The sequence below is a fragment of the Lotus japonicus genome, chromosome 1 (genome assembly GCF_012489685.1).
Source record: "Lotus japonicus ecotype B-129 chromosome 1, LjGifu_v1.2".
Classification (NCBI taxonomy): Eukaryota; Viridiplantae; Streptophyta; class Magnoliopsida; order Fabales; family Fabaceae; genus Lotus; species Lotus japonicus.
In genome coordinates, this window is record NC_080041.1 from 64852666 (window position 1) to 64876725 (window position 24060).

The 24060-nt window shown below is 35.4% G+C and overlaps 1 pseudogene; it reads right to left on the reverse strand.

The window, feature by feature from the left end:
• The window catches only part of LOC130738766 (protein VAC14 homolog), a 34807-nt pseudogene that overhangs the window by 937 nt on the left and 9810 nt on the right, over window positions 1-24060 (reverse strand).

The window sequence follows — 24060 nt, forward strand, 5'->3', positions numbered from 1 at the left end:
TTTGTAACTGATTTTTTAGTTAGATTTTTTAGTTCCTGTATTTAGCTTCTCTCACTCTCTAGTACCTATATATTAAGAGACACCTCTAGTATTTGGTTAGAATATCAGTACAAAACTCAATTCAGTTTACTTTTCTTTTGCTATCTAAACCTGGTTCTCAATAAGAAGAACTTGAACTTGAAAACGAGTGCAAGAAGTGAAGAGCTTACCGAAAACGAATAGAAAATAAAGTCTGGAGGGTTGCCGGAGATGCTAAGTTACTGCACATAAACTGAATATTAGTAAGCAAATAGAAAACTAACGAGAAGCATATCAGCATTGACAAAGAAATTAAGAATCCGATCACTGAATTGCAAAAGAAAAAAAACTATTGACACTGCAAAGGTACGAGAAACGCAAACCATGAATGTACAGATAGATACATAGACACACCATTTGCATTTTGCAAAAGAAACTTCGGAGTTGATTAAGTGCAAAGTCAGTTGGGTTGTAGAAAATCTAGACATACCTGTAGAAAGGTTTTCATTAAATAGAAGTTCTTAATAGATCAACTCAATCAAATCTAAGGGTGTAATACATTACCAAACTCATTTTAACTACGAAATCACTAATATTAACTTACGGAATATCAAGGGGACTTATTATGGAAATTGACCAATTAGTTCGAATAACAGAAATAGAAGCTTGCTATCAGTTTCAATACTATTTGATACTTACCATTTGAAGAACGATTAGACCAGCACTATAAATTCAGTTGTTTGAAACAAGAAAACCATGACAAGTAACATAAGGAAATATTTTGACAAGATAAAGTAAGTTATTTATCTTCTAAAGCCATGGATCATTCATAAAAAATGATTAACCTGCCATGAGACAGCGGACAATGCAGTTTTGCAACTGGAGCTGAAGGTGTAGATGTGGTTGGCGTTCTCATGATGTACTGTTCTGGTGCAGCATTTCTGAAAAAGAAAGATTGCACACGTCATGAATTGCCTATAGTGGGATGTCAGGCATATATGGGTTATTTTTATATACAACACTTATATTTTCTAACTTACGCTTATCTTTTTCTTTATACAAACCATAAGTATATTTCTACTTGTTTGGGTTATTTATTAGAATATACACAATACTTATTCCTCATTCAACTAATCATCTCTGGAATTGTGAGAATCTCTGGAATTGTGAGAGCTTGTTCTGGTTCAACATGTACTGAACGAGGATATAATTAACTGGATCAGTTGTTCTATACTTGTAGAAATTGTAAGGGCAGTTTGGACACACACACCCACAACCAATAGAGCGTAACAGAAACTCTCTCTCTCTCTCTCTCAGACACACATATACGCACCAAGCAGGACACAGAAAGGCAACCATAGTAGAAAGGAACCATAGTAGAAAAACTGTCTGGCACCAAATTTGAGGTAAGCACAATAACAATATTTCTAAGAATCAAAAATACAATAAAGAAAGAGATAACACCAAGATCAGCAACTAAAGCACGGAAACTTTATACATAGCATTTCCATGAAGCCAAGTTCAAAAGAACATACATTTTTGCATAAAATGAATAGGAAGAAACACTACAAACATTATATTAAAAGGACTGAGAACAAGATTTACATTTCCTTATGGTTAAAAATCACATCTTTGAAGGCACCTCTCCCAATTTACATGTTATCATAAAAATCATAACGTCAAAATAAAAGAAAAGTGAGAAAAGTTACCAAATAAATCAACAAGATTTGAAGTTGTCTCTGCACAGCAAGCTTGCTTGTCTAATTCCCAGCTTCAAGGAGACAGAAAACCATCTGCAAATTCACATAAATAAGAAATTAAGCAACTTTGGTTGAAAAGACAGGTGGGACTTCATCATCCCTTGTTTCTTTGGAGCTAATGAAGGGCACGACACTCACCTTCTTCCCCTGTTCCAGATTTGTAGCGTACCACCAGAAGTCATGAGCAGGTGACAGTGTGATTGGTGATATAGCTTATCATCAAGGAGTAAAGTATGCAAATAAGAGATTTAGTTTGTGAAGTCACAGAGAGTCATAATCCAACCATGCAAGACATATAATCCGTTAAGTAATGGAATCATCATTCATACACACTGAGTAGCTTCACCTGCATATATAGAAGCTCTATCCACCATTTGCTATGGGAAGCACATTTAAAACGTCGACTGCTTAGCTATCACAATATCGGGAAGGCCTATCTTTAAGGATTTCGGCAACCTTTAGAGACTGTTGTTGATTATGCCATCCATAAATACAAGCACAACAATTTATAAATAGAAGAAAAACCCTTATTAACAAAGAAAACTATCAGCAGTTTGGGGTGTGTTATTTAAAGGTGTCAATTTGGTTCATATTTAGCCATTCTGTGTGATAAGAAAATAATTTTCCGAATTAAAAAAATTAATAGTTATTGGATCACCTTCATTCCAGGCATCAGAACCACTCAACAGCAGTTCCAGCGGTGGCCTTGGAAATATAGTTTGCTAAAGCCTCTTCTGCAATGGACAAAAGCCTAAGAAAAACGACACATGATTTCGAAAGGCCGCACATACACATACATGGTTTAAAAGAAAACAATGACAGAAAGAGACTAAGACACAAGTACAATTAAGAAAGGAACCATGGTAGAAAACTAGTCTCGCACCAAATTTGAATGAACCCTCAAATTATCATTATTCGAAAGGCAACAAGGGTCTATAATCAGAATTAGCATTCTCACGACTTTAGGGTCATTGTTCCTTGAATAACCATCTCGTTTTAGGGACTCGCATTAGTTTCGGCCTTCAAATTATCATTATCCGAGAGACAACAAAGGTCCAAAATTAGAATTATCATTTCCACGACATCAGGGTCAATGTTCACAAATTAACCATTTCGTTTTAGTGGACTCACACTGATGATTTCCAAATTCCAACAAAATGGTCAGCCCTCAAATTATCATAATTCGAAAGACAACAAAGGTCCATAATCATAATTAGCATTCTCGTGACTTTGGGAATTATTATTCACATGATTAACCATCTTGTTTTAGGGACTTGAATTGATAATTTCCATCAAAAGTATTATATCATTATCCGAAAGGCTACAAGAGTCCAAAATCAGAATAAGCATTCACGTAACTTTAGGGACCTTGTTCACATGATTAACCATTTCATTTTCGGGACCTTTTTTAGGGACTCATATTGATGATTTCCATCAAAAGGGTCAGCCCGAATATTATCATTATCCGAAAGCCAACAAGGGTCCGTAATCAAAATTTGCAATCTCACGACTTTCGGTATCATTGTTCAAATGATTAACCATCATAATTTAGGGACTTACATTGATGATTTCCGGGAAAAGCGTCATCTCTCAAATTATTATTCAAAATGCAACAAGGGTCCACAAAACGAATTAGCAATCTCGGCTTTAGGGTCATTGTTTACATGATTAACCATCTCCTTTTAGGGACTCGCAATGATGATATCCTTCAAAAAGGTTAGCCTAAAATTATTATTATCCGAAAGGCAACAAAGGGTCCATAATCAGAATTATCATTCTCATGACTTTAGTATCATTGTTCACATGATTAACCATCTCGTTTTAGGGACTTATTTATTTATGATTTTCATCAAAAGGGTCAGGACTAAAATTACCATTATCCGAAAAGCAATAATGGTGCATATTGCATAATGAGACATGGCATTCTAGAGACTTTAAGGTCATTATTCACATGATTAAGCCATCTTGTTATATGGACTCGTTTGAGGGACTCGCAATGATAATTTCATCAAAAGTCTCAGCCCTCAAATTATCATTACCCGAAAGGCAACAAGGGTCCAAAATGAGAATTAGCCATCTCACGACTTTAGGGTCAATGTTCAAATGATTAACCATTTCGCTTTATGGACTTGTTTTATGGACTTCCATTGATGATTTCCGTCAAAAGGGTCAGACCTCAAATTGTCATCATTCAAAAACCAACAATGATCCATAATAAGAATTTTCATTCTCACGAATTTTGGTATCATTGTTCACATGATTAACCATCATAATTTAGGGACTTGCATTGATAATATCTGTCAAAAGGGTCATCTCTCAAATTATTATTCAAAAGGCAACACGGACCTATAATCAAAATTAACATTCTAAGGACTTTTGGAATCATTGTACACATGATTAACCATCTCGTTTTAGGGAAATGCATTGATAATTTCCATTAAAATGATCAGCCCTCAATTCAAGCGACTTTTGGGTCATTGTTCATGTGATTAATTATTTCATTTTAGGGATTCACATAGATGATTTCCATCAAAAGGGTCTTCACTCAAATTATCATCATTCAAAAGCCAACAATGGTCCATAATAAGAATTTTCATTCTCACGACTTTTGGTATCATTTCACATGATTAACCATCATAATTTAGGGACTCGCAATGATGATTTATGTCAAAAGGGTCATCTCTCCAATTTTTATTCAAAAGGCAACAAAAATACGCAATCAGAATACGCATTCTTGTGACTTTAGAGTCTTATTGTACACTTCAATAACAATCTCGTTTAAGAGACTCGCATTGATGATTTCAATCAAGTGTCCGCCCTCAAATTATCATTATTTGAAAGGCAACAAATGTCCATTATCACAAATAGCATTCTCGCGACTTTAGGGTCATTGTTCACATGATTAACCATATTGTTACAGGGACTCATTTTAGGGACTCGCATTGATGATTTCAATCAAAAGTATTAAACCTCAAATAATCATTATCCGAAAGGCAACAAGAGTCCCAAATCAGAATACGCATTCACGCGACTTTAGGGTCATTGTTCACATGATTAACTATCTAATTTTTGGGATTCACATTGATGATTTCCATCAAAAGGGTCAGCCCTCAAATTATCATCATTCGAAAGCCAACAATGGTCCATAATCTGAATTTGCAATATCACGACTTTTGGTATCATTGTTCACATGAACCATCATAATTCAGAGGCACGCAATGATGATTTCCATCAAAGGGGTCAACCCTCAAATTATCATTATCCGAAAGGCAACAAGGGTCCATAATGAGAATTAGCCATCTCAATACTTTAGGGTCATTGCTCACATGATTAACCATTTCGCTTTAGGGACCTGTTTTATGGACTCGCATTAATGATTTCCGTCAGAAAGGTCAGACCTCAAATTATCATCATTCGAAAACAAACAACGGTCCACAATAAAAACTTTCATTCTCATGACGTTTGGTTTCATTGTTCACATGAATAACCATCATAATTTAGGGACTTAATTTAGGGACTCGCATAGATAATATCCGTCAAAAGGGTCATCTCTCAAGTTATTATTCAAAAGGCAACAATGGTCCATAATCAGAATTAGCATTCTTGCGACCTTAGGTTCATTGTTTAATTTTAGGGATTCACATTGATGATTTCCATCAACAGGGTCTGCCCTCAAATTATCATCATTCGAAAGCCAACAAGGATCCATAATCTAAATTTGCAATCTCACAACTTTTGGTATCATTGTTCACATGATTAACCATCATAATTTAGGGGCTCGCAATGATGATTTCCGTCAAAAGGGACATCACTCAAATTATTATTAAAAAGGCAACAAGGGTCAATAATAAGAATTAGCAATCTAACGGCCTAGGGTCATTGTTCACATGATTAACTATCACGTTTTAGGGACTTGTGTAGGGAACTACATTGATGATTTCCATCCAAAGTGTCAGCCCTCAAATTATCATTAGCCGATAGGCAACAAGTATCCATAATGAGAATTAGTCATCTCACTACTTTAGGATCATTGTTCACATGATTAACCCATTTCGCTTTAGGGACTTTTTTTATGGACTCGCATTAATGATTTCCGTCAAAAGGGTCGGACCTCAAATTAACATCATTCGAAAACCAACAACGGTCCATAATAAGTATTTTCATTCTCACGACTTTTGGTATCATTGTTCACAGGATTAACCATCATAATTTAGGCACTCGCACTGATAATATCCGTCAAAAGGGTCATCTCTCAAATAATTATTCAAAAGGCAACAAGGGTCCGTAATATGAATTAGCATTCTTGCGACTTCTGGGACATTGCTAAAAAGATTAACCATCTCGTTTTAGGGACTCGCATTGATGATTTCCCTCAAATTATCATTATTGGAAGGGCAACAAATGTCCATAATCACAAATAGCATTCTCGAGACTTTAGGGTCATTGTTCTTTTGATTAACCATATTGTTAAAGGACTCTTTTTAGGGAATCGCATTAATGATTTCAATCAAAAGTATTAGCCCTCATTATCATTATCCGAAATGCAACAAGAGTCCCAAATCAGAATAAGCATTCTCGCGACTTTAGGGGTCATTGTTCAAATGATTAATTATTTCATTTTAGGGATTCACAATGATGATTTCCATCAAAAGGGTTAGCCCTCAAATTTTTATCATTCGAAAGCCAACAAGGGTCCATAATCTGAATTTGCAATTTCCCCACTTTTGGTATCATTGTTCATTTGATTAACCATTATAATTTAGGGACTCGCAACCGTCAAAAGGGTCATCTCTCAAATTATTATTAAAAAGGCAACATGGGTCAATAATCAGAATTAGCAATCTAACGGCGTAAGGGTCATTAGTCACATGATTAACTATCTCGTTTTAGGCACTTGTTTAGGGACTCGCATTGATGATTTCCATCAGAAGTGTGGCCCTCAAATTAGAATTATTCATCTCATTTAGCCATCTGACTACTTCAGGGTCATTGTTCACATGAGTAACCATTTCGCTTTAGGGACTTGTTTTATGGACTCGCATTAATGATTTCCGTCAAAAGGGTCAGACCTCAAATTATCATCATTTGAAAACAAACAACGGTCCATAATAAGTATTTTCATTCTCACGACTGTTGGTATCACTGTTCACATGATTAACCATCATAATTTAGGGACTTATTTTAGAGACTCGTATTGATAATATACGTCAAAAGGGTCATCTCTCAAATTATTATTCAAAAGGCAACAAGGGTCCATAATCAGAATTAGCATTCTTGCGACTTTAGGGTCTTAATGTTCACTTCAATAACCATCTCGTTTTAGGGACTCGCATTGATGATTTCCATAAAAAGTGTCCGCCCTAAAATTAACAATATTTGAAAGGCAAGAAGGGTCATAATCTGATTTTGCAATCTCACGACTTTGGTATCATTGTTCACATGATTAACCTTCATAATTTAGGGACTCAATTTAGGGGCTAGCAATGATGATTTCCGTCAAAAGGGTCATCTCTCAAATTGTTATTAAAAAGGCAACAAGGGTTAATACTTAGAATTAGCAATCTAACGGCTTTAGGGTCATTGTTCACATGATTCACCATCTCATTTTAGGGACTTGTTTAGGGACTCGCATTGATGATTTCCTTCAAAAGGGTCAACCCAAAATTATTAATCGAAAGGCAACAAGGATCCATAATCAGAATTAGCATTCTTATGACTTTAAGGTCATTGTTTACATGATTTACAATCTCGTTTTAGGGACTTATTTATTGATGATTTCCATCAAAACAGTCAGGCCTGGAATTATTATTATACGAAAGGAAACAATGGTCCATAATCTGAAAAAGCATTCCCTTGACTTTAAGGTCATTGTTCACATGATGAGCCATCTTGTTTAAGGGACTCGTTTGAGAGACCCGCGATGATGATTTCCATCAAAACAGTTAGCCCTCAAATTATCATTATCTGAAAGGCAACGTAGGGTCCATAATGAGAATTAGTCATCTCACGACTTTAGGGTTAAATTATCATTTTGTTTAAGGGACTCATTTGAGGGACTCTTGATGATGATTTCCATCAAAACTGTTAGCCCTCAAATTATCATTATCCGAAAGGCAACTAGGGTCCATAATGAGAATTAGTCATCTCACGACTTTAGGGTCATTGTTCATGTGATTAACCATCTCGGCTTAGGGATCCGATTTATGGACTCACATTCGTGATTTCCGTCAAAAGGGCCGGGACTCAATTTATCATTTTTGAAATGACAACTAGGGTTTATGATCAAAATAAGCATTCCACGACTTTAGGGTCATTTTTCACATGATTAACCCTCTCGTCTTAGGGACTCGCATTGATAATTTTCAGCAAAAGGGTCAGCCCTTAAATTATCAATACAAAAAATTATATTGAGTTACAAGATGTGATAAAATAAGGAATGGACTAACCTCATTTCCGGTTCCAACTATATGAAAGGATTGAAGTTTAGAGCTCCACTATACATAAGAACATCTAAATGAACTGCTGAAAGAAATGAACCATCCCTCCGGAATAACAAAATCTGCTCAACAATAGATAATCCAGTGTCAGTGGCCTGGTGTAAAACTTTTACATGGATACCATGGCTTAAATAAGGTACTCGGATTTAATTTCCATGCATTGAAAATGTATGAGTTTTACACATAACTGCAAATTTTAAGACAACATTTTTTATTGCTTTATTTTAATCGTCGAGAATAGAAAATAATAGACATTGACAAATCAATATATTAACGTAGTGGTGGATACAACATTAACACACTAAACTCTGTTGAATATGCCGACTAAAATTTAGTTAGGATCTTCAAGTGGAAAATACTTAAGATAAGTAACTCATCAAATTAGAGTTTATCTTGCTAACAATTATAATGAAAGCTGAAGATATAATCTTTCTCAATGGACAGCAATAAATGGGAAATTGAATACCAAAACTAGGATTGGAATTTGGAAAGAAAAATGATGGCTGGAAAACAATCCAAAAAGAGTACCCAGTATTCAGAGAGTAATAGACCCAGAGGTTGGTTTGACAAATGAGTGCAAGCACCAAAATAATACCCCAGCTCATCACTTGAAATAGTTATAGTAGACCCTTTAACGCTAAGTGCCCACTGTAATCTTCCCATCCTTTTATTGCAAAAGCATGGTTTTGGCATTTTAGCTGACTACCACTGGATCATCTGCAAATGACTCACCCTGATACTATAAATTTAACAAAGACATCTTATGAGGCAGAGCCATCTACTTGATGACCCATTGATCTCTCTGACTGATATAACTGCGACTGTTCAATATTCACCACTAACCTATCACCTGTAAGGTAAGAACATAAGAGATTGCAACAAGTAAGTAGCTATAACATGGAAAAAAAATGAAACATGGATACATGAATTGGAAATAAAAATAGAAGAAAATTATGACCTTGAACCCCGTAGGAGGTTGTGATTGGAGAACTCCTTGAATATCAATCTCTCTTCTGCACATTGTAGTCTAAGTTCAGAGAAATTTTCTACATGAGCTCTAACTGTAATACAAAATATATGTATTATAATATTTCAACCTCAGACCCATCACTTTTACACATTCACAAATCATCACAGAAGAAAAAAGAACTACAAATACACAAGAAATATAGTTGAAATAAATACGTGGATTTCGACGTACAAGGCATGTGCAAAGATTCAAGCAATCAGAATGTAGCTCTTTTGAAGCCTTTGGTGCATTTGAAAAAATATTTTGAAAAGGCTGAAAAAACAAATGATATTAATGGATAACAAAAGATATTTAAGATAAAAAAATATTGCTTACGAAAACATAAAAAACAATACATAAGTAACTATAATCTTTTAAAAGTTGATTAAAAAAAAGTTAATGTTCTTTTGCCTCTTCATACCTGCAAAATTGATATTTCTATTGAATAGCTGCCTCCCAATCACTAGCTGATACAATATTGCCCCAACACTCCATAACTCGGCCTGCACCTAAAATAATGCCTCAAATTTATTTATTTTGTACAAAAGAAAACAGAAACAATATGTATCAGTAGTTGCAATTTGATCATAGTTCTATCTTGTCACCTTGGCATCATATTTTTGACTTTCAATTACCATTCCAACCATGTAATAAGCTGAATCACATAGTGTATCTGCCAACGGTAGTGGTGCTCACCTAGTACAACAATAAATCAAGGCACTGCCAATGCACATGAGAAGACTATTTGAGTATTTTTCATATAAAACTAAAAGGTATATATTATAAACAGCTACTAAACTTACCAATTAGTTTCAATATAAACTAAGAAGGAATAAGATAGCTTAGTGTCTAGTAAACCAAAATTAATGATCCGTGCTATTACTTGTTGTATAACAAAAAAATCAAGAAATAACATCACCGAAAAAACCAACAAACAAAAAAGCAAGAAACATGTCACTCTAGCTTATAGCAGCAATTAATGAGGAATAAACATGTGCTTGTATTGTTTAATTTACTAAGAAACCATCCTACCTGGCAAACCCAAAATCTCCTATTTTCATTATTGGTGTAGCTGCAGTAGTTGCCAACAGTAAATTCTGCACAATAGAGAAAAACAAAAAGCTCAAACATGAACAAATTACTGTACTTGCAATAATAACACAGACAATTATTACGGGTTTGAACGGGAGTTGATTATACGATATAACAATAAATCAATACTCACATCTCCATTTCTAAACCAAGTAGCAAGTGCAAACCCACAAATGTAAATCTGAGTTATAACGAGGTAGTAACATTAAAAGTTGTACATTTGCTCTCCCTTGTGTGCACAAAATTATAGGAGAAAGTAAACTTCCACGAAAAGCTAATGCAATCATTGACAGCAACAATCAATAAAGATATACCTGTGGTTTTAAATATCATGTATGAGGTTCTTTTCTTGAAGCACATGCAACCCAGCAGCTATAAAAAGACCCCCACATTAAAAACGATAGAAATTCAGGTATTGTCAACCAATTAGCACAAGGAACGTGAATTGTGGACGTTAGGAATAGGGTGTAAGAAAAAATCATGTTTGAAAATACATAACTGCCCATCCATCTAAAATACACATAAATTAGCTTGAAAAGACATACAAATCATGTACATAACTGCCCATCCATCTAAGAAAACTTTGCTTGAAAAGACAGGTGGGCCTTCATCCGACCCTATTTCTTTAAAGCTAATAAAGGGAACGACACTCACCCTCTTACCTGTTCCAGATTTGTAGCGCACACACCCCCATCATTCTTACACACTAAGTAGCTTTACCTGCATATAAAGAAGCTCTAAGGTTCCACCATTGTCTATGGGAAGCACATTCAAAATATCGACTTCTTGGTTATCACAATACTGAGAAGGCCTATGATTAAAGAATTTCGGCAACCTGTAGAGGTTGCTGTTGATTATGCCATCCATAGAAACAAGCGAAGCAATTTAAAAATAGAAGAGAAACCCATATTAACAAAAAAACCTATCAGCAGCTGGGGTGTTATTTAAAGATGACAACTAGTGGATCCTAGCCATTTTGTATGATAAGTAAATAAATTGAAACATAAAACAACTAGTTGATAAAAAAAAGTAAGTTATTGGATCACCTTCATTTCAGGCATCAGGACCCACTCAATTGCAGTTCCAACTGTAGCCTTAAAAATTAATTCTGCTAAAGTCTCTTCTGCAATGGACAAGAGCCTAGGAAAAACAACACGTGATTTCGTAAGGTCAGACATACACATACAAGGTTTCAGAGAAAACAATAAAGGAAATAGACAAAGACAAAGAACAGCAAAGAAAGGTACCTTGGTAGAAAACTAGTCTGCCACCAAATTTGAGTCAACCCTCAAATTATCATTATTCAAAAGGCAACAAGGGTCTACAATCAGAATTAGCATACTCACGACATTAGGGTCATTGTTCACATGATTCACCATCTCGTTTTAGGGACACACTATAATGATTTCCATCAAAAGGGTCAACCCTCAAATTATCATTATCCGAAAGGCAACAAGGGTCCATAATAAGAATTAGCATTCTCACGACTTTAGAGTCACTGTTCACATGATTTACCATCTCGTTTTAGGGACTCACTTTAACGATTTCCATCAAAACGGTCAGCCCACAAATTATCATTATCCGAAAGGTAACAAGGGTCCATAATCAGAATTATCATTCTCACGACTTAAGGTACATTGATTAACCATCTTGTTTTAGCAATTACTATTGAAGATTTCCATAAAAAAAGACTACCCGCAAATGATTATCAGAATAGCATTCTCACTACATCATGGTCATTGTGCACATGATTAACCATGTCGTTTTAGGGACTAATTTTACGAACTCGCATTGATGATTACCATCAAAAGGGTCAGCCCTCAAATTATCATTACCCGAAAGGCAACAAGGGTCTACAATGAGAATTAGCCATCTCACAACTTTAGGTTCATTGGTCACATGACTAACCATTTCGCTTTAGGGACTTGTTTTATGGACTCGCATAAATGATTTCCGTCAGAAGGGTCAGACCTCAAATTATCATCATTCGAAAACCAACAACAGTCCATAATAAGAATTTTCATTCTCACGACTTTGGGTATCATTGTTCACATGATTAACCATCATAATTTAGGGACTCGCATAGATAATATCTGTCGAAAGGGTCATCTCTCAAATTATTATTCAAATGGCAGCAAGGGTCCATAATTAGTATTAGCATTATTGCGACTTTAGGTTCATTGTATAAAAGATTAACTATTTAATTTTAGAGACTCACATTGATGATTTCCTTCAAAAGGGTCTGCCCTCAAATTATCATCAGTCGAAAGCCAACAAGGGTCCATAATCTGAATTTGCAATCTCACAACTTTTGGTATCAATGTTCACATGATTAACCATCATAATTTAGGGGCTCGCAATGATGATTTCTGTCAAAAGGGTCATCACTCAAATTATTATTAAAAAGGCAACAAGGGTAAATAATCAAAATTAGCAATCTAACGACCTTAGGATCATTGTTCACATGATTAACTCTCTTGTTTTAGGGACTTGTTTAGGGAAATCCACTGATGCTTTCCATCAAAAGTGTCAGCCCTTAAATTATCATTATCCGAAAAGCAACAAGGGTACATAATGAGAATTAGCCATATCACTACTTTAGGGTCATTGTTCACATGATTAATCAATTCGCTTTAAGGACGTGTTTTATGGACTCACATTAATGATTTCCGTCAAAAGGGTCAGACCTCAAATTATCATCATTCGAAAACAAACAACGGTCCATCATAAGTATTTTCATTCTCACGACTTTTGGTATCATTGTTCACATGATTACCCATCATAATTTAGGGACATATTTTAGGGACTCGCATTGATAATATCCGTCAAAAGGGTCATCTCTCAAATTATTATTAAAAAGGCAACAAGGGTCCATAATCAGAGATAGCATTCTTGGGACTTTAGGGTCTTAGTGTTCACTTCATTAAGCATCTCGTTTTAGGGACTCGCATTGATGATCTCCATAAAAAGTGTTCGCCCTCAAATTATCATTATTTGAAAGGCAACAAGGGTCATAATCTGAATTTGCAATCTCACGACTTTGGTATCATTGTTCACATGATTAACCTTCAGAATTTAGGGACTCAATTTAGGGGCTCGCAATGATGATTTCCGTCAAAAGGGTCATCTCTCAAATTGTTATTAAAAATGCAACAAGGGTCAATAATTGGAATTAGAAATCTAACGGCTTTAGGGTCATTGTTCACATGATTCACCATCTCGTTATAGGGACTTGTTTAGGGACTCGCAATGATGATTTCCGTCAAAAGGGTCATCTCTCAAATTGTTATTAAAATTGCAACAAGGGTCAATAATTAGAATAAGAAATCTACTGGCTTTTGGGTCATTGTTCACATGATTCACCATCTCGTTTTAGGGACTTGTTTAGGGACTCGCATTGATGATTTTCTTCAAAAGGGTCAACCCAAAATTATTATTAATCGAAAGGCAACAAGGATCCATAATCAGAATTAGCATTCTTATGACTTTAAGGTCAGGGTTTACATGATTAACAATCTCGTTTTAGGGACTTATTTACTGATGATTTCCATCAAAACAGTCAGCCCTGAAATTATTATTATCCGGAAGCCAACAATGGTCCATAATCTAAAATAGCATTCCCTAAACTTTAAGGTTATAGTTCACATGATTAGCCATCTTGTTTAAGGGACTCGTTTGAGAGACTCGCGATAATGATTTCCATCAAAACTGTTAGCCCTCAAATTATCATCATCCGAAAGGCAACTAGGGTCCATAATGAGAATTAGTCATCTCACGACTTTAGGGTCATTGTTCACGTCATTAACCATCTCGGCTTAGGGATCCGATGTATGGACTCACATTCATGATTTCCGTCAAAAGGGTCGGGACTCAAATTATCATTTTTGAAATGACAACTAGGGTTTAAGATCAAAATAAGCATTCCACGACTTAAGGGTCATTTTTCACATGATTAACCCTCTCGTCTTAGCTACTCGCATTGATAATTTTCAGCAAAAGGGTCAGCCCTTAAATTATCAATACAGAAAATTCTATTGATTTACAAGATGTGATAAAATAAGGAATGGACTAACCTCATTTCAGGTTCCAACTATATGAAAGGATTGAAGTTTAGAGCTCCACTATACACATGAACATCTAAATGAACTGCTGAAAGAAATGAACCATCCCTCCGGAATAACAAAATCTGCTCAACAATAGATAATCCAGTGTCAATGGCCTGGTGTAAAACTTTTACATGGATACCATGGCTTAAATAATAGTTAGGTACTTAGGAATCTGAAATTTTCTTATTCTTTCCGTTAACTACTTAGAAATCTGAAATTTTCTTATGCTTAAAAAACACCACTTTTGAGGCACCCCTCCCAATTTGCATGTTATCATGAAAATCATAATGTCCAAATAAAATAAAAGAGAGAAACATTACCAAATAAATCTACAAGATTTGAAGTTATCTCTGCACAGCGATCTTGCTCGTCTAATTACAAGCTTCAAGGATATAGAAAACCATCTGCAAATTCACATGAATAAGAAATTAAGCAACTTTACTTGAAAAGACAGGTGGACCTTCAACCAACCCTATTTCTTTAAAGCTAATAAAGGGCACGACACTCACCCGCTTACCTGTTCCAGATTTGTAGCGCACACACCCCCATCATTCTTACACACTAAGTAGCTTTACCTGCATATAAAGAAGCTCTAAGGTTCCACCATTGTCTATGGGAAGCACATTTAAAATGTCGACTTCTTGGTTATCACAATACCGAGAAGGCCTATGATTAAAGAATTTCGGCAACCGGTAGAGATTGTTATTGATTATGCCTTCAATAGAAACAAGCACAGCAATTTAAAAATAGAAGAGAAACACATATTAACAGAAAAAACCTATCAGCGGCTGGGGTGTTATTTAAAGATGACAACTAAGGATTTGCAATCTCACGACTTTTGGTATTAGTGTTCATAGATTAGGGGATCCCAATGATGATTTCCATCAAAAGGGTCATCTCTCAAATTATAATTAAAAAGGCAACAAGGGTCAATAATCAGAATTAGCAATTGAATGGCTTTAAGGTCATCATTTTTCACAAGATTAACTACTTCGTTTTAGGGACTCGCATAGATGATTTCCATCAAAAGGGTCAGCCCTCAAATGATCATTATCCGAAAGGCAACAAGGGTCCATTATGAAAATTAGTCATCTCACTACTTTAGGGTCATTGTTCACATGATTAACCATTTCGCTTCAGGGACTTGTTTTATGGATTCGTAAACCAACAACGGTCCATCATAAGAATTTTCATAATCACGACTTTGGGTATCATTGTTTACATGATTAACCATCATAATTTAGGGACTTAATTTAGGGACTCACATAAATAATATCAGTCAAAAGGGTCATCTCTCAAATTATTATTCGAAAGGCAATAAGGGTCCATAATCAGAATTAGCATTATTGCGACTTTAGGGTCATTGTTCAAAAGATTAACTATTTAATTTTTGAGATTCACATTGATGATTTCCATCAAAAGGGTATGCCCTCAAATTATCATCATTCGAAGGCCAACAAGAGTCCATAATCCGAATTTGCAATCTCACAACTTTTGGGATCATTGTTCACATGATTAACCATCATAATTTAGGGGCCCGCAATGATGATTTCCATCAAAAGGGTCAGCACTCAAATTATTATTAAAATGGCAATAAGGGTCAATAATCAGAATTAGCAATCTAACGTCCTTAGGGTCATTCTTCACATTATTAACTATTTCGTTTTAGGGACTTATTTAGGGAATTGCATTAATTATATCCATCAAACGTGTCAGCCCTCAAATTATCGTTAGCCGATAGGCAACAAGTATCCATAATGAGAATTAGCCATCTCACTACTTGAGGATCATTGTTCACATGATTAACCATTTCGCTTTAGGGACTTGTTTTATGGACTCGCATTAATGATTTCCGTCAGAAGGGTCAGACCTCAAATTATCATCAATCGAAAACCAACAACGGTCCATAATAAGAATTTTCATTCTCACGACTTTTGGTATCATTGTTCACATGATTAACCATCATAATTTAGGGACTCGCACTGATAATATTCGTCAAAAGGGTCATCTCTCAAATTATTATTCAAAAGGCAACAAGGGTCCATAATCAGAATTAGCATTCTTGCGACTTCAAGGTCATTGCTCAAATGATAAACCATCTCGTTTTAGGGACTAGCATTGATGATTTCCATCAAAAATGTCCGCCCACAAATTATTGTCATTTGAAAGGCACAAATGTCCATAATCACAAATAGCATTCTCGAGACTTTAGGGTCATTGTTCACATGATTAACCATATTGTTTTAGGGACTCATTTTAGGGGCTGGCATTGATGATTTCAATTAAAAGTATTAGCCCTCAAATTATCATTATCTGAAAGGCAACAATAGTCCCATATTAGAATAAGCATTCTCGCGACTTTAGAGTCATTGCTCACATGTATTAACCATCTTGTTTTAGGGACTTGTTTAGGGACTTGCATTGATGATTTCCTTCAAAAGGGTCAAAACAAAATTATTATTAATCGAAAGGCAACAAGGATCCATAATCAGAATTAGCACTCTTATGACTTTAAGGTCATTGTTCGTTCACATGATTAACAATCTTGTTTTAGGGACTTGTAAAGGGAATTCCACTGATGCTTTCCATCAAAAGTGTCAGCCCTCAAATTACCATTATCTGAAAGGCAACAAGGGTACATAATGAGAATTAGCCATATCACTACTTTAGGGTCATTGTTCACATGATTAACCAATTCGCTTTAAGGACGTGTTTTATGGACTCACATTAATGATTTCCGTCAAAAGGGTCAGACCTCAAATTATCATCATTCGAAAACAAACAACGGTCCATCATAAGTATTTTCATTCTCACGACTTTTGGTATCATTGTTCACATGATTACCCATCATAATTTAGGGACTTATTTTAGGGACTCGCATTGATAATATCCGTCAAAAGGGTCATCTCTCAAATTATTATTAAAAAGGCAACAAGGGTCCATAATCAGAGATAGCATTCTTGGGACTTTAGGGTCTTAGTGTTCACTTCATTAAGCATCTCGTTTTAGGGACTCGCATTGATGATCTCCATAAAAAGTGTCCGCCCTCAAATTATCATTATTTGAAAGGCAACAAGGGTCATAATCTGAATTTGCAATCTCACGACTTTGGTATCATTGTTCACATGATTAACCTTCAGAATTTAGGGACTCAATTTAGGGGCTCGCAATGATGATTTCCGTCAAAAGAGTCATCTCTCAAATTGTTATTAAAAATGCAACAAGGGTCAATAATTAGAATTAGCAATCTAACGGCTTTAGGGCCATTGTTCACATGATTCACCATCTCGTTTTAGAGACTTGTTTAGGGACTCGCATTGATGATTTCCTTCAACCCAAAATTATTATTAATCGAAAGGCAACAAGGATCCATAATCAGAATCAGCATTCTTATGACTTTAAGGTCATGGTTTACATGATTAACTATCTCGTTTTAGGAACTTATTTATTGATGATTTCCATCAAAATAGTCAGCTCTGGAATTATTATTATCCGAAAGGCAACAATGGTCCATAATCTGAAATAGCATTCCCTTAACTTTAAGGTCATTGTTCACATGATTAGCCATCTTGTTTAAGGGACTCGTTTGAGGGACTCGCGATAATGATTTCCATCCAAACTGTTAGCCCTCAAATTATCATTATCTGAAAGGCAACTAGGGTCCATATTGAGAATTAGTCATCTCACGACTTTAGGGTCATTGTTCACGTCATTAACCATCTCGGCTTAGGGATCCGATTTATGGACTTACATTCATGATTTCCGTCAAAAGGGGCGGGACTCAAATTATCTTTTTGGAAATGACAACTAGGGTTTAAGATCAAAATAAGCATTCCACGACTTTAGGGTCATTTTTCACATGATTAACCATCTCGTCTTAGCGACTCGCATTGATAATTTTCAGCAAAAGGGTCAGCCCTTAAATTATCAATACAGAAAATTCTATTGAGTTACAAGATGTGATAAAATAAGGAATGGACTAACCTCATTTCAGGTTCCAACTATATGAAAGGATTGAAGTTTAGAGCTCCACTATACACATGAACCTCTAAATGAACTGCTGAAAGAAATGAACCATCCCCCCGGAATAACAAAATCTGCTCAACAATAGATAATCCAGTGTCAGTGGCCTGGTGTAAAACTTTTACATGGATACCATGGCTTAAATAATAGTTAGGTACTTAGGAATCTGAAATTTTCTAATTCTTTTCGTTAACTACATAGGATTCTGAAATTTTCTTATGCTTAAAAAACACCACTTTTGAGACACCCCTCCCAATTTGCATGTTATCATGAAAATCATAATGTCCAAATAAAAGAAAAGAGAGAAACATTACCAAATAAATCTACAAGATTTAAAGTTATCTCTGCACAGCGATCTTGCTCGTCTAATTCCAAGCTTCAAGGATATAGAAAACCATCTGCAAATTCACATGAATAATAAATTAAGCAACTTTACTTGAAAAGACAGGTGGGCCTTCAACCAACCCTATTTCTTTAAAGCTAATAAAGGGCACGACACTCACCCTCTTACCTGTTCCAGATTTGTAGCGCACACACCCCCATCATTCTTACACACTAAGTAGCTTTACCTGCATATAAAGAAGCTCTAAGGTTCCACCATTGTCTATGGGAAGCACATTCAAAATGTCGACTTCTTGGTTATCACAATACCGAGAAGACCTAGGATTAAAGAATTTCGGCAACCGGTAGAGATTGTTATTGATTATGCCATCAATAGAAACAAGCACAGCAATTTAAAAATAGAAGAGAAACACATATTAACAGAAAAAACCTATCAGCGGCTGGGGTGTTATTTAAAGATGACAACTAGTGGATCCTAGCCATTTTGATAAAAAAAAAAAGTAAGTTAGTGGATCACCTTCATTTCAGGCATCAGGACCCACTCAACAGCAGTTCCAAATGTAGCCTTGAAAAATTAATTCTGCTAAAGTCTCTTCTGCAATGGACAAGAGCCTAGGAAAAACAATACGTGATTTCGTAAGGTCAGACATACACATACAAGGTTTCAAAGAAAACAATAAAGGAAATAGACCAAAACAAAGAACAGCAAAGAAAGGTACCTTGGTAGAAAACTAGTCTGACACCAAATTTGAGTCAACCCTCAAATTATCATTATTTGAAAGGCAACAAGGGTCTATAATCAGAATTAGCATTCTCACGACTTTAGGTCACATCATTTACCATCACGTTTTAGGGACTCGCTTTGATGATTTCCATCAAATCAGCCAACCGTCAAATTATCATTATCCGAAAGGCAACAAGGGTCCATAATCACAATTAGAATTCCCGGGACTTTAGGGTCTTTGTTCACATGATTTACCATCTCGTTTTGGGGACTCACTTTGATGATTTCCATCAAAACAGTCAACCTTCTAATTATCATTATCCGAAAGGCAAAAAGGGTCCAAAATGAGAATTAGAATTCTCACTACTTTAGACTCATTGTTCACATGATTTACCATCTCGTTTTAGGGACTCACTTTAATTATTTCCATCAAAAGGGTCAACCCTCAAATTATCATTATCTGAAAGGCAACAAGGGTCCATAATAAGAATTAGCATTCTCACGACTTTAGAGTCATTGTTCACATGATTTACCATCTCATTTTAGGGACTCACTTTATTGATTTCCATCAAAAGGGTCAACCCTCAAATAATCATTATCCGAAGGGCAACAAGGGTCTATAATCAAAATTGATATTCTCGCGATTTTAGGGTCATTGTTCACATAATTAATCATCTCGTTATAGGGGCAAGTATTGATGATTTCCGTCAAGAGGGTCAACCCACTAATTATCATTTTTCGAAAGGCAACATGGGTCCATAATCAGAATTAGCATTCTCACGACCTAAGGTACATTGTTCACAAGATTAACCTTCTCGTTTTAGCGATTACTATTGAAGATTTCCATAAAAAATGACTACCCTAAAATTATTATTATTCGCAAGGCAAAAATGGTCCATAATCAGAATAGCATTCTCGCTACATCACAGTCATTGTTCACATGATTAACCATGTCGTTTTAGGGACTCATTTTACGAACTCGCATTGATAATTACCATCAAAAGGGTCAGCCCTCACGACTTTAGGGTCATTGTTCACATAATTAACCATTTCGCTTTAGCGACTTGTTTTATGGACTTCCATTGATGATTTCCGTCAAAAGGGTCAGACCTCAAATTATCATCATTCGAAAACCAACAACGGTCCATAATAAGAATTTGCAATCTCACGACTTTTGGTATCATTGTTCACATGATTAACCATCATAATTTAGGGGCTCGCAATGATGATTTCTGTCAGAAGGGTCTTCTCTCAAATTCTAATTAAAAAGGTAACAAGGGTCAATAATCAAAATTAGCAATCAAATGGCTTTAAGGTCATCATTGTTCACAAGATTAACTATCTCGTTATAGGGACTTGTTTAGGGGCTCGCATTGATGATTTCCATCAAAAGGGTCAGCTCTCAAATTATCATTATCCAAAAAGCAACAAGGGTCCACAATGAAAATTAGCCATCTCACTACTTTAGGGTCATCATTTACATTTACTGACTCACTTTAATGATTTCCGTCAAAAGTGCCAGACCTCAAATTATCATAACTCGAAAGGCAACAAGGGTCTGATTTAGCAATCTCGCAACTACAGTGTTATTGTTCACATAATAAACCATCTCGTGTTAGAGACTCGCATTGATGATTCTCATCCAAAGGGTCAGCATTCAAATTATCATATTTCTAAAGCAAACAAGAGTCCATAATCAGAATTAGCATTCTCGTTTTAAGGACCCGCATTGATGATTCCCATCAAAAGGGTCAGCCCTCAAATTATCATTATCTGGATGGCAACAAGGGTACATAATCAGAACTAGCATTCTCGCGACTTTAGGGTCTTATTGTTCACTTCATTAACCATCTCGTTTTAGGGACTCGCATTGATGATTTCAATTAAAAGTGACAGCCCTCAAATTAGCATTCTTGCGACTTTAGGTTTGTTGTTCACATGATTAACATTCTCTAATCATTCTCGTTTTAGGGTGATTTGTGATTTATAATTTCCCTCCAATAACAATTGTGTTTCCGAAATCACATGGATCGTGATCACCTCAAGCAACCTCATATTGGGATTCATCGGTGATCTGTAATTTGTAATTTCCCTCCAATAATCACAATTATGTGTTTTCGAAATCACATGGGCCAGCATCACCTCAAAGAATCTCACCATATTGGGAAGCCTCAGTGATTTGTGATTTATAATTTCCCTCCAATCACAATTATGTGTTTCCAAATCACATGGGTCATGATAATCTCAAGCAACCTCACTATATTGGGATGCCTCGGTAATCTGTGATTTATAATTTCCCTCCAATCACAATTATGTGGTTCCGAAATGACATGGCTCATGATCACCTAAAGCAACCTCACTATATTGGGATGCCTCGGTGATATGTGATTTAAAATTTTCCTCAAATAAAAGCGCTAACGTGTTTCGGAAATCACATGGGTCATGATCACCTCAAGCAACGTCACCATATTGGGATGCATCGGTGATTTGTGATTTATCATTTCCCAGAAATCACAATTATAATGTCCTCCTAATCATAATTATGTGTTTCCAAAAGCATGGTATTGGCATTTAAGCTGACTACCACTGGATCATCTGTAAATGACTCAGCCTGATACTATAAATGTAACAAAGACATCTTATCAGAGGCAGAGCCATCTACTTGATGAACCATTGACCTTTCTGACTGATATAACTGAGACTGCTCAATATTCACCACTGACCTATCACCTTTAAGCTAAGAATATGAGACTACAACAAGTAGCCCTAACCTGGAAAGAAAATGAAACATGGATACATGAATTGAAATTGAAAATAGAAGAAAAAAATGACCTGAGATCCCGTAGAAAATTGTGATTGGAGAACTCCTTCAATGTCGCTCTTTCCTCTGCACGTTGAAGTCCAAGTTCGGAAAAGTTTTCTAAATGAGCTCTAACTGTAATACAAAATCTATGTATCATAAAATTTCAACCTTAGACCCATCACTTTAACACATTCACAAAGCATTGCAGAAGAATAATTAAGTACAAATGCACATGAAATAAAGTTGAAATAAATACCTGGATTTCGATGTAAAAGGCTTGTGCTAAGATTCAAGCAATCAGATTGTAGCTCTTTCAAAGCTTTTGGTGGAAGGTGCAGTTCAGTACATGACAAAATAATTTGAAAAAGCTGAAAAAACAAATGATATTGATGGATAAGAAAGATATTTACGTTAAAAAAATAAATATTACTTACGAAAACATAAAAAATAATACATACGTAACTACAATCTTTTAAAAGTTGATTAAAAAAATAGTTAATGTACTTTTGCCTCTTCATTACCTGCAAAATTGATATTTCTATTGAATGGCTGCCTCCCAATCACTAGCTGATGCAATATTGCCCCAACACTTCATAAATCAGCCTGCACCTATAACAATGCCTCAATTTTATTTATTTTGTACAAAAGAAAACAGGAACAGTATGTATCAGTAGTTGCAATTTGATCCAGTTCTATCTTCTCACCATGGCCTCATACTTTTGACTTTCAATTACCATTGCAGCCATGTGATAAGGTGAATCATATAGTGTATCTGCCAACTGCTGGGGTGCGAACCTAGTACAACAATAAATCAAGGCACTGCCAATGCACATGAGAAGACTATTTGAGTATGTTTCATATAAAACTAAAAGGTATATATTATAAAGTATAAACAGCTACTAAACTTACAATTAGTTTCAATATAAACTAAGAAGGAATAAGATAGCTTAGTATCTACTATCTAGTAAACCAAATTATTAATAACCAAGTAGCTTTACCTGCATAAAAAGAAGCTCTAAGTTTCCACCGTTGTCTGTGGGAAGCACATTCAAAATGTCGACTGCTTGGTTATCACAATACCGAGAAGGCCTATGCTTAAAGAATTTCGGCAACCTGTAGAGATTGTTGTTGATTATGCCATCCATAGAAACAAGCACAGCAATTTAAAAATAGAAGAGAAACCCATATTAAAAAAACCTATCAGCAGCTGGGGTGTTATTTAAAGATGCCAATTTGGTTCATATTTAGCTATTTTGTCTGATACGTAAATAAATTGAAAAATAAAACAACTAGTTGATCAAAAAAAGTAAGTTATTGGATCACCTTCATTTCAGGCATCAGGACTCGCTCAACAATAGTTCCAAATGTAGCCTTAAATATTAATTCTGCTAAAGTCTCTTCTGCAATGGACAAAAGCCTAGGAAAAACATCACGTGATTTCGTAAGGTCAGACATACACATACAAGGTTTCAAAGAAAACAATAAAGGAAATAGACCAAGACAAAGAACAGCAAGGAAAGGTACCTAGGTAGAAAACTATTCTGCCACCAAATATGAGTCAACCCTCAAATTATCATTATTGGAAAGGCAACAAGGGTCTATAATCAGAATTAGCATTCTCACGACTTTAGGGTCCATGATTTACCATCTCGTTTTAGGGACTTACTTTGATGATTTCCATCAAAA